The following is a 19,003-nucleotide window of genomic DNA, read 5'->3' as shown; positions in this document are numbered from 1 at the left end:
TGGGCTGATAGGATAACACAGAAGGCTTCCATAGGTTCTTCTCCGTTCAACCTCGTGTATGGAAAAGAAGCAGTGCTACCAACAAATCTTGTCCTTCCTTCTCTAGCCCTAGTTCAGTTTATTGAGGAAAGCCCTTCTTCTTCTATTCAACTTAGACATGACCAAATTTTAAAATTAGAAGAGGAAAGAGAAAAAGTCAAGGCTATTCATGCAAAACATCAACAAATCATCAAGTCATCCTTTGATTCAGTCTCATCCGGTTCAAAACAATTTCAAGTCGGTGATTTAGTTCTGAAATGGGACAAAGCACATGAAGACAAGGGAAAACACACCAAGTTCCAAAAAATGTGGCTTGGGCCATTTCAGATCTGTGAGAAGATAGGCCATTCGACCTTCATATTATAAGATTTATCAGGTTTGAGAGATTCTCTCCCTGTTAATGGCCTTATCTTAAAAAAATTCTTCAATTGAGGAGATAACCCCTTCTCCTTTTTAATAGAATTTTGTAGTTTGTAGGACCATTAGAAAATAAAGTTGTAAGGTATCTTCCATTGACCTTTGTTGTACTTAAAAGTTGCTCAAAACAAGTAGTGTTGATATTTACTTTTAAAATAATAGAAGTCTTAAACAAAAGGGATAATTTCTAGGAAACTAGGTATAATTGCATTCTGAAACCACACTTCAATTTTTGTGAACGCTTCTCAAAGTTTAGAAATATTGTAAATCATTTTATGTTTTCAAATTGGTCACAAAAAGGTTATCAATATCAAAATAGGAACTAATCCAACTTTAGCATCTTTAACTCTTACCTTGTCATCCATTTACTCTTAAGGAGAAAATTGTCCATCCCACTCACCAAAGCTTATGATTACTCAGAGTGTAATTGTAAAATATTTGATATAAAGGATAAGAGGTCTTATTACAAGCCTGCTTACCATGATCATAGGGAAATAGTTTAACCGCCATTACCAATACTGCATACCAAAACAGGGTAATGGTTTAGAATTAAAGACAAGGGGTCTCATCACGAGCCAGCTTGTTTGGTTAAATTACTACCAGTGAATGGCATTGTCACTCAACTGGTCACCAAACCAGGACAATGGCTTTTTATCTTACAAAATAACAGAAAAGTAGAAAAGAAATGCAAAATGTGAAAAGAATGTTTTGAATTCATTCTGTTAATCATACTCTGAAATGAATGGGACAATGGACAATAACATGGTTAAAAGGTATCCCTGTCGAAACTATGAACGTTTGCTGGCAGCAGAGGCTCTACCTATGACAAAGGAGTCAATTCTAAAAGCTGATTTGGAAAAGTTTTATGTTTTATCATTATCAACCAATAGAGGCCAATTTAATACTTAGAATGTATCTAATTTTAAACAAGAGAGGAAATTAGCAAAGATAGTTTCATTTTATTTGGAACGCATATATACCTAGTTATATTAGAATTTTCCCCTTTGATGAGATCTCTATTTTGAAAAAGTTTAAGTATTTCCGTACTTTTCAGAGATAACTATTTCTTCCAGCGAATCGCCAATTGTTGTGCTCTACAACAACCCCCCATTTCATATCATTTTTATTCACAAAACTATAATATGAAAAGGGTCCCTTTTTATTTTAATTGGTATCAACTTTGTATTATTCAAAAAGGTCCAAAAACAAAATGAAAACATTAAGAAACCTTTTTGATAAACCAATTATTTGGTCTTATAATATATAAATGATTAATCTTTTATCATTGCGATAAAGCAATCGCAAGATCACATGTCGCAATGACAAAGGAGGCATAACTTAAAGACCCATTGGTTTTCTCCGACGCGACAACACGCAATAGGCTATCGGATATCGGAAATAATAAGTTAGCATAACAAAAGTTCCTTTCGCTCCGATGCGATGCGATAAAGTCCCTTTCGCTCCGATGCGATGCGATATCGCTATCGGCGATCGGGGATGTACCATGTATGCTTTTCAAAATGCTTAGTTAATACTCCCGATGCGATGCGATATCGCTATCGGCAATCGGGGATTCCAAAAGGAACCAATATAACGATTTAAGTTTTCCCCCGACGCCCGATTGCGATAAAGCCAAAAGCGCGAATTTCAAAGAATTGTTAAAGCAGGGATATTACGATTAATTCGTATTAAAGACCTTATCTTCCCACCAGCGATTCACCTGCGCTCAACCGCCAAAATATCCAAGGCACGCTTAAACAAATAATTCGGCCAATAAACGATATGATGGGCATTTAAAGGATTGGCAGGTTTTAACGGCCATTTAATGAAATAGTAAGCCTAAAAATCTTTTCACAGATTGTATCCGCGGCCACTTTAAGTTAATCCTTCATCGTGCATTGATCAATATATCTTGCTCATATTTGGCTTGCACTATCAATTCTCTATATTACGTTCATTTTCACTCCTGTGCAGAACTCTTCCGAAGCAATAGATTCAAGCAGAATGGGGAAGAAGTGTAAGAAAATTGCAATCGCTTCCGCTTCGCCAGCTACAGGACAACTCACTGCTGATCCAGGAACTAAAAGAAAGGGATTGATATCTGACACTACATGTTTAGGACTCGGCAAAACTACTTGGCAAAGTACCTATAATTTGATTGAGGCTGAAGAACCCGAGGTGACAGGAGTACAAGCCACAGTAGATACCAATCGAAAATTTGATGCTACTTTAAAGGACTTAGCTGACTCTTTCCTTCATCGAATAGCAGCTCGGGAACAAATTCTCCCATACACGGATGTAGTGAGGTGGGCAATTGAGGAAATCCCAATCACAGACAGAACCTTCTGCACCAAGGATGGGAGAATCTTCGGTTCATTTCAATCTAATGATTTGAGGAAAATGTATCATTTGCCTGTGCCAGAGAAGAAGTACAATAAGGCATTTCTGGAGAAATTCCGAAATGAGAATGAAATTGAATCCGAACCCATTCGGGATTGGAGGCAAAATCCGGCAAAACACAAGCATGAATCTTCGGGTAAGTACTCTGTTGATTCTCTATGTTCTCCTTATTGTTATGCTAGGATAATGATGTGTAGATTGTGGGGGTTGCACGATTCTGCTAATTTCACTATAGAAATGGTTCCCTTGATGGAAGCGGCATGTAATAGTGAAATAATGGATTGGGCAACTATACTGTCAGATAAGCTAGCAACCGCAGTTCTTGATTTTAGAAGAAAAACCCATGCTGAAAGGCTTATTCCCCCATTCTACTACAATGCTTATATCCTAGACACCCTGTGTTTTAATTCTGAATTTCCCGTACTCGGCTAGAGGTGGACTTCACAAGACCCTATGCCCATTCACATATACCATCAGAAATTGTGGAAAACTTATTATAAGCACCATTTATACCAAGTCTGCAATGGCTTTATGTTACCCATTCATTATTCTATTTTTGATAAACCTGCTCCTAAGATTTCCTACCAAGCAGGGATTGATTTGACATCAATAGGAAGATGGTTCAGAGAGGAAAAGTTTACTTATATAAGAATTTTCGGCAGCCAAGCTAAACCTCATGTTCTTCCTTTGTACATACCTGATAAATTGCTGGCGAGGGAGATAGCCTATCAGATTATCTCCGAAGGAGTTACACAAACTCTAAAGAAAAATAAGCAGCAGGTCTGGCCCTCTTTTCCTCTGAGATGTGGTTTCTACACTTTGCATGATTTCAAACATGTAGAGAAAGAATCTGAAAAGATGAAGTCATTAACTCTAGAAACTCTCCCTAATAGGCGATTTGATCCAAACAAAGTCACCTATAATGCACTTGAACAGGCCAAATTGACAAAGTTTGATCATAAAGAAGATAAGTTTGATGACCTGTTCTCCTCAGCCGAATCGATGTCCCCAGTTAAATCGCTGGCCAGAATGGAATACAAAGATGAAGGGTTAGTTGAATTCAACAGACTTAGAGAACAGAGGTTGCAAACTCTGCCTCTAGATCTGTTAGCAAAAAACCCAACAACATAATCAAGCGAGCGTGAACAGCGACTTACTAAGGAACCTCCTGTTACATCAAAAGAACAGGAGGAAGTGCATATGAAAAGACAAGAGGAAACTCAGACGAAAGAGCAGGAACAAAGCAGCATAGAGGTGAATGTAGATACTCAAATTGACCCGAAATTGCTCCAGGAATGGCAGCAGTTCGATTCAATTAGCAGCAATCTTGAGTGCTCAAAGGACGCCGAAACATCAAAAGCGGCAGACACACAGGAGACCACTTCAAAACAGGTTCCAAGTGGAACCAGCGGCCTACCCAGTTCAAAAGAAGTAGAGATAATCCCAAAGGATCCCTCCGATCAGATTATTTTGCAAATAGAAGAAATTCCTCCCTTAGATGTCTTATATAGCCCAAGACACAAAGCTATGGTAAAACGACAGAGGAAGAGGAGAAGGACTGATCAACCTTCCCTATTCCCAGAACAAATAGTGACGGGAAACGTGGTTTGGAACGAGGAATTTGACCCCTCTGATGACCTAACAAAACTATCACAATATGCTGGAGCCTATTCGGAAACAACAATAGACAAGGCATCAGAGGTGAGTATTTTATTAAAAACAAAAGACCAGGAGATCTTTTCACTACAAGCACAACTATTAGAAGCACTACAGAAGGCGGAGCAGGCAGAACGGCAATTGTTAACACAACAACAAATAAATAATCAATTGACTCAACAATTGCAGGAAGAGAAACAGAGGATTGATCAGAGTGCAGTTCAAAAGCAGAAAGAGCTGTCTGAGGCATTGGCACAATTGAAAGCAGTGAATGAACAAATGTTGAAGTCAAAAGATGAGCAGATTGCTCAACTATCAGCCCAGCTAGATAAAACAAAGAATCTTCCACAGATAGTCGAATTCAAAGTAGAGGCATTATAGATAAACAAGGCATTAATAACATAGATAAAGCTTTTATGTCAACAAATCGCCCAAGCAGAACCATTATGCGATTTGACAACATCAATAAGTGAAAAATCGGAAAAAGCGAGAACAGACTTGGATCAAGGCGATGAAACATTAACTAATTTTCTTGAGTGGCAAGATACCGATCAGGGACAGGCGGCTAATTTACCAAAGATTTTAGAATCACATAAGGAGATATTATTTACAGAATGGCAGTCCCAGTTAATGAAAGCAGAGAGAGCAATTTCAAGATGCAAATAAACCACAAGTAATTTGGTTGAATTGGTTACTAATACTCTCTACTTGTCTAACATGATTTCTCAATGTACTCCAGGTAAATTGACAGCGGCGATAACATTGGAGCAGTCATGTTATCCGGAACTAGAGAAAAATGGGAGATTAATCGTAGGAATTAACAGTTTGACATGGGACACCTATTGGTTCTTCTTAGTCAAACCACACAGCCAGAGAGCCACCCTCAAATGCCTTACAGATGCAATCGGGTATATCATTCCCGATATTCAGGATGCCACCTATGCCGCCCAACTCAATTCTCACCTCAACAGACCACCCGAAGTGGAGCCAATGCTTGTGATATGTCAGCTCAGGTTTAAAGGTGAACAGCCTACATGATGATTCATGCCGCCGACTGCTAGATCGTTGTGAAGGAGATATTCCAAATCAATTGATACCAATTAAGTAGGATTTCAGTTTCATAGGTAGTTAGCTTAATTAAGTATTTATAGACCCTTTCATTGTATTTGGAAAGGGTCGTAAGTTTTGTATATGACTTAAAACCTGAAGTTGCACTATTTTACTTCAGGTATATTCTTTTATAAAACTGGACCAATCATTCTGAATTTGACAAAGAAGCTTTTATGCAAATGTGCACTACTATCTTTGTTTGAAAGTATTTCTGCATTGGAAGAAGAATTTCAAATAGCGATTGATATTGGGAGTGATAAGCAGCTCATATGGTACTATTATCTATGTCTGAATTCATTCTTTTTATATGAATTTTCATTTGATCGCTTTTGCTATTATCGGATATATGTGTGTGTTTTAACAGCATTCTTTATTCTTCCCACTATTGGATGTTTACAGTATGCTTTTCTTTTGATCATATATGTATCGATGATATAAATGATAAGTGTAGCAATATTGTGTTAATCACTTTGTTTAACTATTTAAACAAAGTAATCCTTGAATGAATAAATGTCTATGTTTATTAGATAGAGTCATCTATATGCCTGTCAATAGACAAAGATCATCAAGCGCTACACTTCAAAGTACAATAGTTCCCGGGATTAGTAGTAGTTCTTTTATTTTGCTGATAGATTAAGTTATTCGCCTATCGTTAGATTAGATAATCAATCATTCATCCACCCTTTTTTTTTCATTATTAGGAAACTGGTCCCATTATACCCAGTCGGAGCCACCATTCCAAACGGAAAAGGAGTTGTATTAAGGTCCGAACCGGGTGGTTATCCCCCAATGTTGATACAACGATTTTCGGGGCATCAACAGTCACATAATTGTTATTCAAATATTAACAACTACAGTTTAGTATTGTTAATCTATTCCACAGATATTAATATTTACTGCATGTGTTTACATTTACAATTCAACAATGATTATTTTGATAGCTTACTACTTCAATTATCTATTAACTTATAAAATAGATAATAATGACTACTGTACATAATCATATTTACAGTTTAGAAATAAGTCTTTTAAGTAGATTGCTACGTCAGTTTATCTATTAACCTTAAAAACAATATTTTCGAAGGTTCTCCACCTAGCCACGAGTCTGGAAATCACGTCCAGACTCTCTCCCGAGCACCTTCTAACTTTTCAATGCTGGATCTAGTCCAGTTGCAGTCAGTACTATGGGCCTCAGGACTCCGGTCCAGCCTCAATCTCTGTAATCTTTTGGCGAATGTATTGAGCAAGTTCTTCCCATTGGTTTATTCCACCCAGCTCTAGGAACCCCTTTCTGCTCTTTTCCCCTCTCTATATTACTTTCTCAGGGAGAGGGTAATTGTCGCTTTTAAATAAACAAAAAAAAAAATATTTTGTTAAAGTATTACTACCTATAATTTAGGTAATTACCATATGTTTTTCTTGGCTCTTTAGCCTATATCAGTTCATATTCCTCATCAAATCAAATAACATTTGAAACTATATTTTTAGTAAAACAAACATTCACTTAATGATCTCACTAATCTTTATGAAACTTGGGGTGTTACATCTCCCCCCCTCATGAGGAACATTGTCCCTGTTGTTCTCTTCCTCTTCAGAAAATAATGTGGGATAAGCATTTCACATGAATTCCTTCTCTTCCCAAGTGGCATCTTTCAGGCCAAAGTTCTTCCATTGCACTTTAACCTGGGTGATGGCTTGCTTCCGCAAGTTGGTTTCCCAATGATCGAGGATACGAAGAGGTTCTGCCAAAACTCTCCTTCCGGTTCAACCTGAATATCTTCCCAATCAATAATGTACTAAGGGTTATAGACATATTTCTTTAGTAAGGATACATGAAATACATTGTGGACCCGAATGTGGCTTGGTAGCGCAAGCTTATAGGCCACCGGTCCAATTCTTTCCAAGGCCTGAAAAGGCCTGCAATATTGGGGCACTAATTTAGCACAACCCCGCCACTGCAAGGAAATTTTCTGAGGATTCACTCTTAGACAAACATGATCTCTTGGTTGAAATTCCCGGTGAGTCCATTTTTTATGCGCATACACCTTTTGTTTATCCTGGGCCGCCCTTAAATTTTGTCGGACTTTCTTAATAGCCTCCTCCATTTCTGCTAGCATGTTAGGACCTAGTGCTAGCTTATTCACTTGACTATTCCAGTCTATGGGTACTTTGCACTTTCTTTCGTACAACACCTCGAAAGGGCTCATGCCTAGCGATTCATGATGTCCATTATTATATGCAAATTCCACTAGATGGAGGTAGTCCTCCCACTTGTGTGGTTGTTGCATCACAAACATGCGTAGCATGTCTTCTAACACCTAATTTACTCGTTCAGTTTGTACATCCATTTGAAGATGGTAGGAAGTACTAAACTAGACTTGAGTACCTAGTCCTGCAAAAAGTGTCTTACAGAAGGTGGATGTGAATTTCATGTCCCTATCTAAAATCACTACCTCGGGTATCCCATGTAAGTGAAATATCTCATTCATAAATATTTATTTGATTTCCACTGTTTTAAATGTGGATTTCACAGGTATGAAGTGAGTTGTTTTACTCAATTTTTCTACCACCACCATAATTGAATCATGTTGCTTCCTTGTGCGGGGTAAACCAATAATGAAATCTAAGGATATAGTCTCCCATTTCCATTCTAGAATGGGCAATGGTTGTAACAATCCAGTGGGGTGCTGGTGTTCTGCTTTCACCAGTTGACACTCCAGACATTTGGAAAAATATTCTGCAATATCCTTCCTCAATCCGGGCCAAAAGTACCCTTTCTTGATGGCTAAAAACATTTTCTGATAGCCTGGGTGGCCAGCACAAGGTTTCTTATGAAACTCATCTAATATCAATAGTTTAATCGAGTTTTGATTTGGAATATAAATTATGTTTTTAAAAGTGAGAAGATTATCAGAATTTATTCCAAATTCTGATTCTTCCTTTTTCAGCAGAGCTTCTTTTGTTTGTTGCCAGAAGAAATTATATTCCGGATCCCTGTTATCAACCTCCTTTATGATTTCAAGAATATTTGAAGTTGCTTGGCTCATTCGAACCTCATAAATAGAGTGCAACTTTCTGCTCAGTGCATCAGCCACACAATTTTCTTTCCCTTTTAAATGTTTCATCTCAATGTCAAATTCGATTGAGAAAGTTGTCCACCTATCCTGTCGGGTGTTTAAGTTAGATTTATTGAAGAAGTTGGCAAGGCTACTATGGTCTGTTAGCAACAAAATTTCTTCCCCAAAACATAATGCCTCCATATTTTAATGCACTACTTCTGTCAATTCAAGGTCAAAAGCTGAATATTGTTGGTCATACTCCAACATTCGAGATTCATAAGAAATCACCTTTCGATCCTGTGTCAGCACCCCACCAACACCCTCCTTGCTTGCATCTGTGCAAACAACGAAAATTTTTTCGGGATCTGCTACTTTTAGTACTAGTGAAATGGTGAGCAAATGCTTCAGTTTTTCAAAGCTTTGCTGACAATCTGTTGTACATTGGAAAGCACGCCCCTTTTTTTGTAAATATGTCATTGGAAAGGCGATATTTGAAAACCCCTCAATGAATTGACAATAATATCTATCTAATCCCAAGAATGATCTGATATCAGTGACATTCGTAGGGAATGTCCATTCCATGATCATTTTGATATTTTCTAGGTCTACTGCAATGCCTTCTGCTAATATAACGTGACCCAAATACTGGATTTGATCCTTGAAGAAATCACACTTGCTGAATTTGCCATACAACTGATTTTCCCTTAATTTTCGCAACACTATTTTGAAGTGTTCTTTCTGCTCCTCTTGGTTCTTAAAATATATTAAAATATATTTTTTTTTGCTGAAGCAAGCGCCGAGCCTTCTATTTCATTAATACAAAAGAAAAATTACATATTGTACAAAAACTCGATTCTTTACAAGAACACGGGAAAAAGAAACCTTGCCAAAATCAAAGACCCCCCACCCTACTAATGAATTAACCCTTCTTAAGAGACGCTGACATGGAAAGGCTACAAAAATCCCCACCTATTAGGGAAGTTCCGTACCAATACATTCCCTGAAGCCAACCAACTACCACAGACATCTCCAACCGCGTGAAACCCACACCCCACAAGAGAGGGAAAAGATGCGCCAAACATACTTAATCTATATAACCCTGGCCCCACAAAACAAAACGATATATCCCTGCCATTGATCCTGGCTACTGGATCCAATGGACAGGAATCATATGCACATCTGAACATGCCTGAAGGATAATGTGCGATCAAGGGCGGTATACGAGTCAATCCCTCTGCCACGTGTCGTAATCCCAATGGGATCGCTCCCGAAACTACAAAACCACAAACCGCTTAAGTGTCGTGCGTTCACCGTAGAGCTGGCCCGGCCATGGTTTTCAGACCTAAAAGCTGGATGGGGGAGAATACTTGCTGCCGGAAAAACCAATCTCCCTTTCTGTCTATACTTTCTACGGATCCAGTCCCCAATACTGAGCTTGTTTGTGAAAAGACCCATTAAATTGTCTTCCGAGAACCTGGGGACCCCATCCAGCTGACTTCGGTAGAGAGTGAGATATAACTTAGCTTTCTTTTCTACCATATGCTTACAGATAGGTTATGAAAATTTTTGCCGTATAAATCAATTCATGCTAATCATCTGGGTCCAATAACGAAACTCTTCTCTGTCTTCTGCAGCTTGTTCATCGTAGCGAGCCTTTAAATGGTTTCGAGGAATCTTCTGCCACTTTTTCGCCATCCCACAATTTGCACTATTCACCCCTTGGTTGGCCAGAAGGTCCGCTAGTTTATTGGCTGAACGTCGAACATGGTTAAAACTCACAGTTTGAAGCCCCTGGATGTGAAATTGGATTCTTTGGTAAACTAGGATTAGTTTCCAGTGATTAGAAACTTTCTCCAGCCATGTACCACAGTTGATTCTTTTCACAGAGTTAATGATAATCTCCGAGTCCGCTTCAACAATGACATTTGAGCAATGGTTCCGGGCCAGAAACTCTAGACATTGTTCCAGAGCCATTAATTATGCCATATTATTTGTGGCTCTGCCTAGATGATAGTAGAAGATAAAAATAATCCTGCCCTCTTCATCTCTTGAAACTCTTCCAAAACCAGTTGTTCCTGGGTTTCCTTTTGAAGCCCCATCAATGTTGTATTTCAGATATCCTTTCGGTGGAGGTTTCCAAAACTCCTTATCTATATCCATAGTTGTGTCCTTTCTGATTATACCTTGGGGAATAAGCCCTTTCATTCCCAATTTTCTGATAATTCTCAGCTCAGACAAAGAGGGGGGTTTTTTGGGGAGATTACAAACTGTGGTACTAACTGTCTCCTGAAAATCAACACAAATTTATCATATCATCTATGAAAATCAACACAAATTTATCTAGGTAAGGCTGGAAAATACCATGCATTAGACTCATAAAGGTGGTTGGAGCATTTGTGAGGCCAAACGGAAATACCAGAAACTCATAATGACGATAACGAGTATGGAAGGTTGTTTTGTAAATATCTTCATCTTTTATTCTTATTTGATGGTAACAAGATCTTAGATCGATTTTCGAGAATACCTTAGCTCCTTGTACCTCATCAACTAGATCATTAATATGTGGTTAATGGTACTTATTCTTGATAGTTAGTTTGTTTAATTTCAATAATCGATGCACAATCTGAGGGTCCCATCCTTTTTTCGTACAAATAATATAGGAGCTCCCTAAGGGGTCACACTAAGGCGAATATATTTTTTATCTAGAAGCCCCTGTAGCTGCATTTTGAGCTCTATCAATTCAAGTATGCTCATGTGATAAGGAGCTCTGGAAATGGGGGTTGCACACAGAATTAACTCAATGGTGAAGTCAATATCTCGCTTTAGCAGTAAGATGATAACATTTTCTAGAAAGACATCCACAAAGTCCTGAATTATAGGGATACTTTCTAGCGAGGTAATCTTATTTTTAGAGTTTCTAAATCCCACCTGAACGACATGAATTTGACATCCTTTTCTAATGCATTTTCCTAATTGATTGGCAGTAATAGGATGGAGCTTGGTGTTGGTTTTTATTCCTTATAATTCGTTCCTTTGACCTGATTCTGAAATAAAACCTATAGTCTTCTGTTTACAATCTACCACAGACCAACATTTTTCCAACTTGTCCATCCCAATTAATATGTCATAAGAACCCAAGGGTAGTATACTAAGATAAACACAAATAGGCTGCCCAAAAATGGTTATAGGACAACGTTCTATCTTGGCATTAACTCTTCTCTTTGTGCGAGTGGCTAGTTGAACTAGCCAAGGTTTTTAAAACTTTCTGCTTACTAATTGACACTTTTCAACCAATTTAGGACTGACATAGCTTAAGCTAGCACCTGGATCAAATAAAAAAGAGACATGTTGCTTAGAAATCATACCTTCACATTTTATCATTGTGGGCTGGAATTCGGCCTGATGATCATCCAAGGAAGCATTAATTCTAGGTATGCTCCTCGCCACTTCTACAACTGTTGATGCTTCTTGCATGTTTGATAATTGTTCTCTGCTAGCTCTTTGTGGACAATTTTTGTAGTAATGGGGCTCTCCACATCCTTTGGACTGTAGCAGTGGTTTTGATTACTAATATTTGACAGATTTTGTGACTCCTTCTACTAGTCTGTTCTCAGAATATGCAGTTCTTGGTTGATTTCTAGTTGGAAACTTGTTAAACGTTTTTTGCAGTGCATTCCTATGGTTAGAAAATTTTGGGTGTCTGTTTGGAATCAGGCTTCTACCCTTCTTACTTAATCCTCCTTTTGGCCCTTCATTCCTTTGTTTCATTTGCTGATAGCCAATGTGGGCCTTCTGCACAGCATCATCCATTGTCTTAGGGTAGTCAAATTCTAGTTTTTCCTTCATAAAGTTTGGTAAGTTGCTAATGAAACGCTGAATTTTGGCCTTTTCCTCTTGCATGTAAGGCACGTAGTGAAGTAAGGATGTGAATCTGGTCACGTATTCATACATGGTTAAGGTTCCCAATCTTAGTTCGTGGAATTCTTTCACTTTTTCGTCATAATAGTGTTTAGTTAGATATTTATCCTTGAAATGTTTTTGAAATTCATTCAATGTAACTTGTTCTTCATCAATTTCCTTATTGTCTTGAATTCCTCCCACCAGAGAGTCGCTTTTCCCCTCAGCTGATAAACTGCCAATCATGCCTTCAGTTTATCAGTATACTCATAAATATGAAAGTATTTGTCCATATCGATTAACCAGGCTTCCGCAGCCTCTTCAGATTCTCCCTCAAAGAGGGAAGGCTTAATTTTCTTGAATTCTCCTTGTAATTGTGACCTTGGTTGTGACCTTTGTTTCTTGGTTTTCTGTTGGTCAGATACATTGTCTGAGCGTCCCTCATCATCCTCTCTATTTCTTTCAGCTGATTCAATATTTTCTTCCCCATGCTGAGCAGTCGGGGTCTTTTCTTGATCTTCCACGTTGGGGTCTGGGTGGCACCGATTTTGTCAATTGGATAAACTTCTTAGGATTCTTTCATGTTCTAAACATAGTCATTCATTATCTATTCTCAAACTAGTCATTTTCGCAAGAAACTGCTACACAGTTTCAAGTAACATTGCATTAGCTTGCGGGGATTCCTCGCTCAGTTGTATCCAAATATTTGGGTTAGCATTCACATAAGTTTCTTTGGGTGATTCAGGTGGTCCTGAGTTCCTTTGCATGGTGAAATTGCTTTTCCTCTGCTGGTGTGATCTTTTCTGTTATCTGTATTCACACATAAGTTTTTTTAGTTAAAACGCAAGCACATGGTTCCTGTACATAGCTATTCCCAAAGGGTATTAGTGTACGAACCTGAGATCTGATACCATTTGTAACTTCTAAATTTAGAATTGTAATAACAATAAAAAAAAGTTTCTTTTAATTCATATACATTGCAATGTTATGTCCCGTTAACTATATAACTCATATATATGTGTGTATTAAATGGGTATTAACTGCAGAGTGATACGATGCCTGACTGTTGTACATATCATTGAATGTGATTAAACCGAGGGTGCAAAGATCTGAATTGGGATGCTCCTAGGTAGATCTGCACATGACTTTATACTTTACGATGCTATGCTAGCCCTTGTCCATAGCTCCATGCAGCAACCATCTACTCTAAGGGACAGTACCTTGGGGTGCTCATGCAATCTGATGGGAAAGATTGGCTAGAGTTTAACCTAACCAACTGCACGAGCTGAATCTTGTCGATCTCATTGTTTCTGTCATTCCTATGCATTGTGCTGCTCTGCGAGGGTTTGGGCTATGGTGCTCTACGAGGCTCTAGTTATGGTGCTCTGCGAGAAATGAGAGTAGGAGAGTCCATCAAACACAGTAGAACAACTAGCCCCTTACTGTGCCATTGCATTCTTTGCTTGCTCGAGAAGGAATATTGATATTAAATTGTTAATGACTTTAGGAACAATTTGAGGGTTTGCTTGCTGTTGTGCAGGGACGACTGGTGGAATTTCGAAGATGGTTGAAGGCAACAAGCATCCCAACTCATATGCAGCCGGTAAGTAAATATCATAACAGGATTAAAATGAGATTAGTCGATCTCAGATCTTGATTTCTTTATGGGAATTCACTACGATTTCCTTGTATGGTGCAATCTCGTTTTAAAGTTGGGCTTTAACCCTATTTTGTAGGCAGGAGACTCATCGAAGTCGTGCCCTCATCTCAGGTAAGCCCCTGCTTGTTTAAAGCTAATTTTATAAGTATGAGCTGTAGGTTTTGGTCTCATTAACAATGACTAACTTTTGCCTTCTCTGGATTATAGGTATGTTATACTCAAGAGGGTTTAGAACTCAAACTCACAACTCATAAATGTCAAGGAACTCATAGCGTGGCCACTGCTTTTTAGGTTGGAGCTAGACTCTGGTCTCTGGTCGTAATAAGCTATTAAGGGTGCTTTCTGAGAGGGTTTATCCTTGTTAGCGTGTTAGAGTTGTAATGTCTAGACACATGCTTTCCTTAACCTTTATTTGAATAGTTATTTGACCGGTTATAGCAATTGGTCATTTCTACGGTTGGAAATGTAATTGATAACGAATTTAAAGGCCTTCAAGCCAGTTTCTTTTGTTTAAGGATTGCATGTGTAACTGATTACAACTTCTTCTTGAGATGCCGTCATTTGGTTGTCCGAGGGATATGTTTTAATGTATGTCTGCTACATTGCTATCCATAGAGTTGTTTTGCTTTGGCTTATATGTGGTATGTGAGATGCTTATGCTATATATGCCTGATTCTCCGCGCATTGTCTTTCTAATGGGGAATATAGACATTGGTTATTAAGTTGTGCTAGATTGTAAAGAAATACTCACATATTACTATCTTTGTTTTTCGATACATAGAATTTGTTATGCATTATGCCGACTCTTGAAGCTACTTTGTCCTGATGACTGTTTACTACATTTCTTGAGTTTCGATGGTAATTATGTTTATCAGCATATTGCATCAGAAAGGCAGTTACTTTCTTTCCTCTGATATTTATAATTATATGCTCAAGAATGTATTATGGAATTCTTGTCAGTATTCTAAATTTTACTTTATTCTAAACTTCAGGTTTTCTTTTATTTCATCCTTATCATTTATGTAGTTCTGCTATTAGAGTGTTCATCTTATGTGGAGTATTTTAGAACCTTCATGGTTGTTGATTTAGTATTTAGTTTACTATCTTAGTCACATGCTTATATATTCAAATATTAACAACTACAGTTCAATATTGTTAATATATTCCACAGATATTAATCGTTGCTGCATGTGTTTACATTTATAGTTCAACAATGCTTCTTTTGATAGCTTACTACTTCAGTTATCTATTAACTTATAAAACATATAATAATGATTACTGTACATAATCATATTTACAGTTTAGCAATAAGTATTTTAAGGAGCTTTCTACCTCAGTTTATCTATTAACCTATAAAAGCAATATATTTGAAGGGTCTCTCCTCCTAGCCACAAGTCTAGCAATCACGTCCAGACTCTCCCTCAAGCACCTTCTAACTTTTCAATGTTGGATCTAGTCCAGTTGCAGTCAGTACTATGGGCCTCAGGCTCCGGTCCAGCCTCAATCTCTGTAGTCTTTTGTCGTCTATACTGAGCAATTTCTTCCCGCTGGTTTATTCCACCCAGCTCTAAGAACTCCTTTCTGCTCTTTTCCCCTCTCTATATTACCTTTATCATGCAGAGGGTAACTGTTTCTTGGCAATCGTTTATTTTAAAATAAACAAAACAATTTTATTTTGTTAAAGTATTACTACCTATAATTTAGGTAATTACCATATGTGTTTCTTGGCTCTTCAGCCTATATTAGTTCATATTCCTCATCAAACCAAATAACATTTAAAAATATATTTTTAGTGAAACAAACATTCACTTAATGATCTCAGTAATCTTTATGCAACTTGGGGTGTTACACCCACGTTGGGAGTAATAGACATCCTTCTTCAAGGCATAATGGCCATATGAAAAGCAAATTACTTTAAGCTGGTTTTTAAAATTGATTTGTGATCTCACCATGAGAGTGGATATCAATTAAATTAAAATATTAATAAATTCTTTAATTATATTTTTGTTTCATTTTGAAAATACATTTTTTCATTATTTTGTATATATTAATTAAATTAACCGATTTTATTTATTAACTTTATTATATTTATTCACAACAAAGGTAAAAAGAGGTTAAAATGTAACTTGTTTTTACCTTAGTTGCATATATCATTATTTTTGAATTTGGAATGTAGTGAAATGGTTTGTCTATTTAGTTAATATTTTTTACGTAATTATGTGGAAAAAGATAAAATCTAGTGGTAGGTGTGGTTTGTTTGTAATTTTGATGAATAATGTGAATTAATTTATTTTGGACTTTTAGTGAAACTTTTTATCAATTAGAAATCATAATTCTATGGAAACAATACTATTACAAAGAAATACCTCGTTGGTGATTTAAACAAAAAGTTCATTTTAAACTCCAAATCGTTGTGTATTCAGAGTTGTAGAAGTAGGAATTTTAAGTTCCAACACTCAATTGTAGAGGTAGGAATTTTAAAAAACAAGATTTCAGTGAGCTCTCATATAATAAAAAAATCAGTTGCTATCCTATTTACGACATGCCATATTCTATATTTTATACTTACCTGTATATCCCTCCAATTGATTATATGGTGAGGATCATATATGTACTTTTTTAACACGAAAGCATGAAAGACATTGTGCACACGAATATGGTCGGGTAGAGCAAGTTGGTAGGCCACTGGCCCAATTCGAGCCAGAATTTGAAAAGGACCACAAAATCTAGGTGCCAATGTAGCGCATCCACTCCATTGCAGTGTACTTTTCTTGGCTCAAACACGAACATACACATTATCTCCCACTTGAAATTCCTGGAAACTCCTTTTCTGATCAGCATACATCTTTTGCAGTCCTGAATGACCTTTAAGTTACTTCACACCTTTTTAACCAATTCCTCCATTTCTGCTAGCATATCTGGTCCTAGCATTAACTTATCTTCAGGGTTGCCCTAATCTAGGGGTGTTCTACAATTTCGCCTGTAAAACACTTAAAAAGGACTCATTTGCATAGAAGTATGGTAGCTATTATTATAAGCAAATACAACTAAATGAATATACTCCTCCCATTTAGAGGTTGCTGCATCACATAAGTTCGCAATATATCCTCCACTATTTGATTCAAACGCTCAGTCTGTCCATCCATCTGAGGATGGTAGGCAGTACTGAAATGAAATTGAGTGCCTAAACCCTCAAATAGAGATTTCTAGAAGGCCGATATAAATTTTACATCACGGCCAGAAATTATAGTTTTTGGTATCCTATGCAACTTAAAAACAGTTTGCATAAGAACATTAGCGATTTGAGCCGGATTTTACTAGTATAAAGTGAGTAGATTTGTTGTACTTATCAATTACTACCATTATTGAATCATTATGTCTTTCCATTTTAGGCAGCCCTGTTATAAAATCAATGGAAATGGTTTCCCATTTCCATTCTGGAATAGGTAATGGGTGAAGTAACCCAGTCGGGTGACAATGTTCATCTTTCACTTGCTGACATTCCAAACAATGTGCTAAATATTCAGTAACCTCCTTTTTCATAGTCGGGCCAGAAATATTCCTTTCTAAGTGCAATAATTAATTTCTGGTACCCGGGGTGGCCTACATAAGGATTTTTATGATATTCATCTAAAATTAAATTTTAATATTTTTCTGGTTAGGCACATACATTCTTCCTATATAAATTTGTATACCTTCTTGATTTACTTCATATCCTAGCCATTATTCATTTCTGTTCAAACTTTTAGCTTACTGCCATAAAATTTTGTATTTTGGATCTTGATTTATTGCGTCCTTAATCTGCTCCTTAAATGTGGTTTGCACTTCGCTGAATGATACCTCATAGATACAGTGAAATTTCTGACTTAAAGCATCCGCGATACGGTTCTCTTTTCCTTTCAGGTGCTTAATTTCAAAATCAAATCCACTTAGGAAATCAACCCAATGAGCTTGCCTAGCATTCAGAGTGGGTTGTTTAAAATAATTAGTTAAGCTATGATGATCAATCATTAACAGAAATTTCTTACCCATTAGGTAATGTCGCCACATTTTTAAGGCATGAATGACTGCTGTCAGCTCTAAGTCATAGGTTGAATACTTTTGTTCATGTTTTTTAAGCTTCCTAGACTCATATGCAACAACCCTGCCCTCCTGCATAAGTACGCCACCAACACCTTCCTTGCTGGCATCCATGCAGACCACATAATCTTTGTTTGGGTATGCAATTCTCAAAACAGGTGTGGTGGTGAGTAAATGTTTAAGATGGTAAAAACTCCTTTGACATTCCATGCTCCACTTAAAATCTTTTCCTTTCTTAAGGAGGTAATGGGATATGCTATTTTGGAAAACCCTTCAACAAATTGCATGTAATATTCAGTTAGACCCATGAATGATCTTATATCAGTCATGTCTCTTCGTACCGGCCATTCCATTATAGTTTTTGTTTTTTCAGATCCACAACAATCCCTTCCTTGGTAATAACATGACCAAGATAATGGATTTGTTCTTTAAAAATGTCACATTTACTGTACTTGGCGTACAGTTGATGTTCCCTTAAAACTTGTAAAACAATATGAAGATGTTCTTTCTGCTCCTTAATATTACGAGAGTATATTAGTATGTCATCGATAAAAATCAACACAAATTTATCTAGATATTGATGGAATACACTCTTCATAAGGCACATGAATATTGCGGGAACATTAGTTAACCAAAAGAGTAATACAATGAACTTGTAATGCCCATATCGAGTTCTAAAATCTAG

At 37.1% G+C, this 19,003-nt stretch overlaps 1 pseudogene; it reads left to right on the top strand.

The window, feature by feature from the left end:
* LOC149226126 (naringenin,2-oxoglutarate 3-dioxygenase-like) overlaps nucleotides 1-19,003 on the top strand; it is a 90,958-nt pseudogene that overhangs the window by 65,648 nt on the left and 6,307 nt on the right.

The sequence above is a fragment of the Pinus tabuliformis genome, chromosome J, assembly GCF_031772625.1.
Source record: "Pinus tabuliformis cultivar Carrire ecotype Pingquan chromosome J, CPIR1, whole genome shotgun sequence".
NCBI classification, from domain to species: domain Eukaryota; kingdom Viridiplantae; phylum Streptophyta; class Pinopsida; order Pinales; family Pinaceae; genus Pinus; species Pinus tabuliformis.
This window is presented reverse-complemented; position numbering and strand designations above follow the sequence as displayed.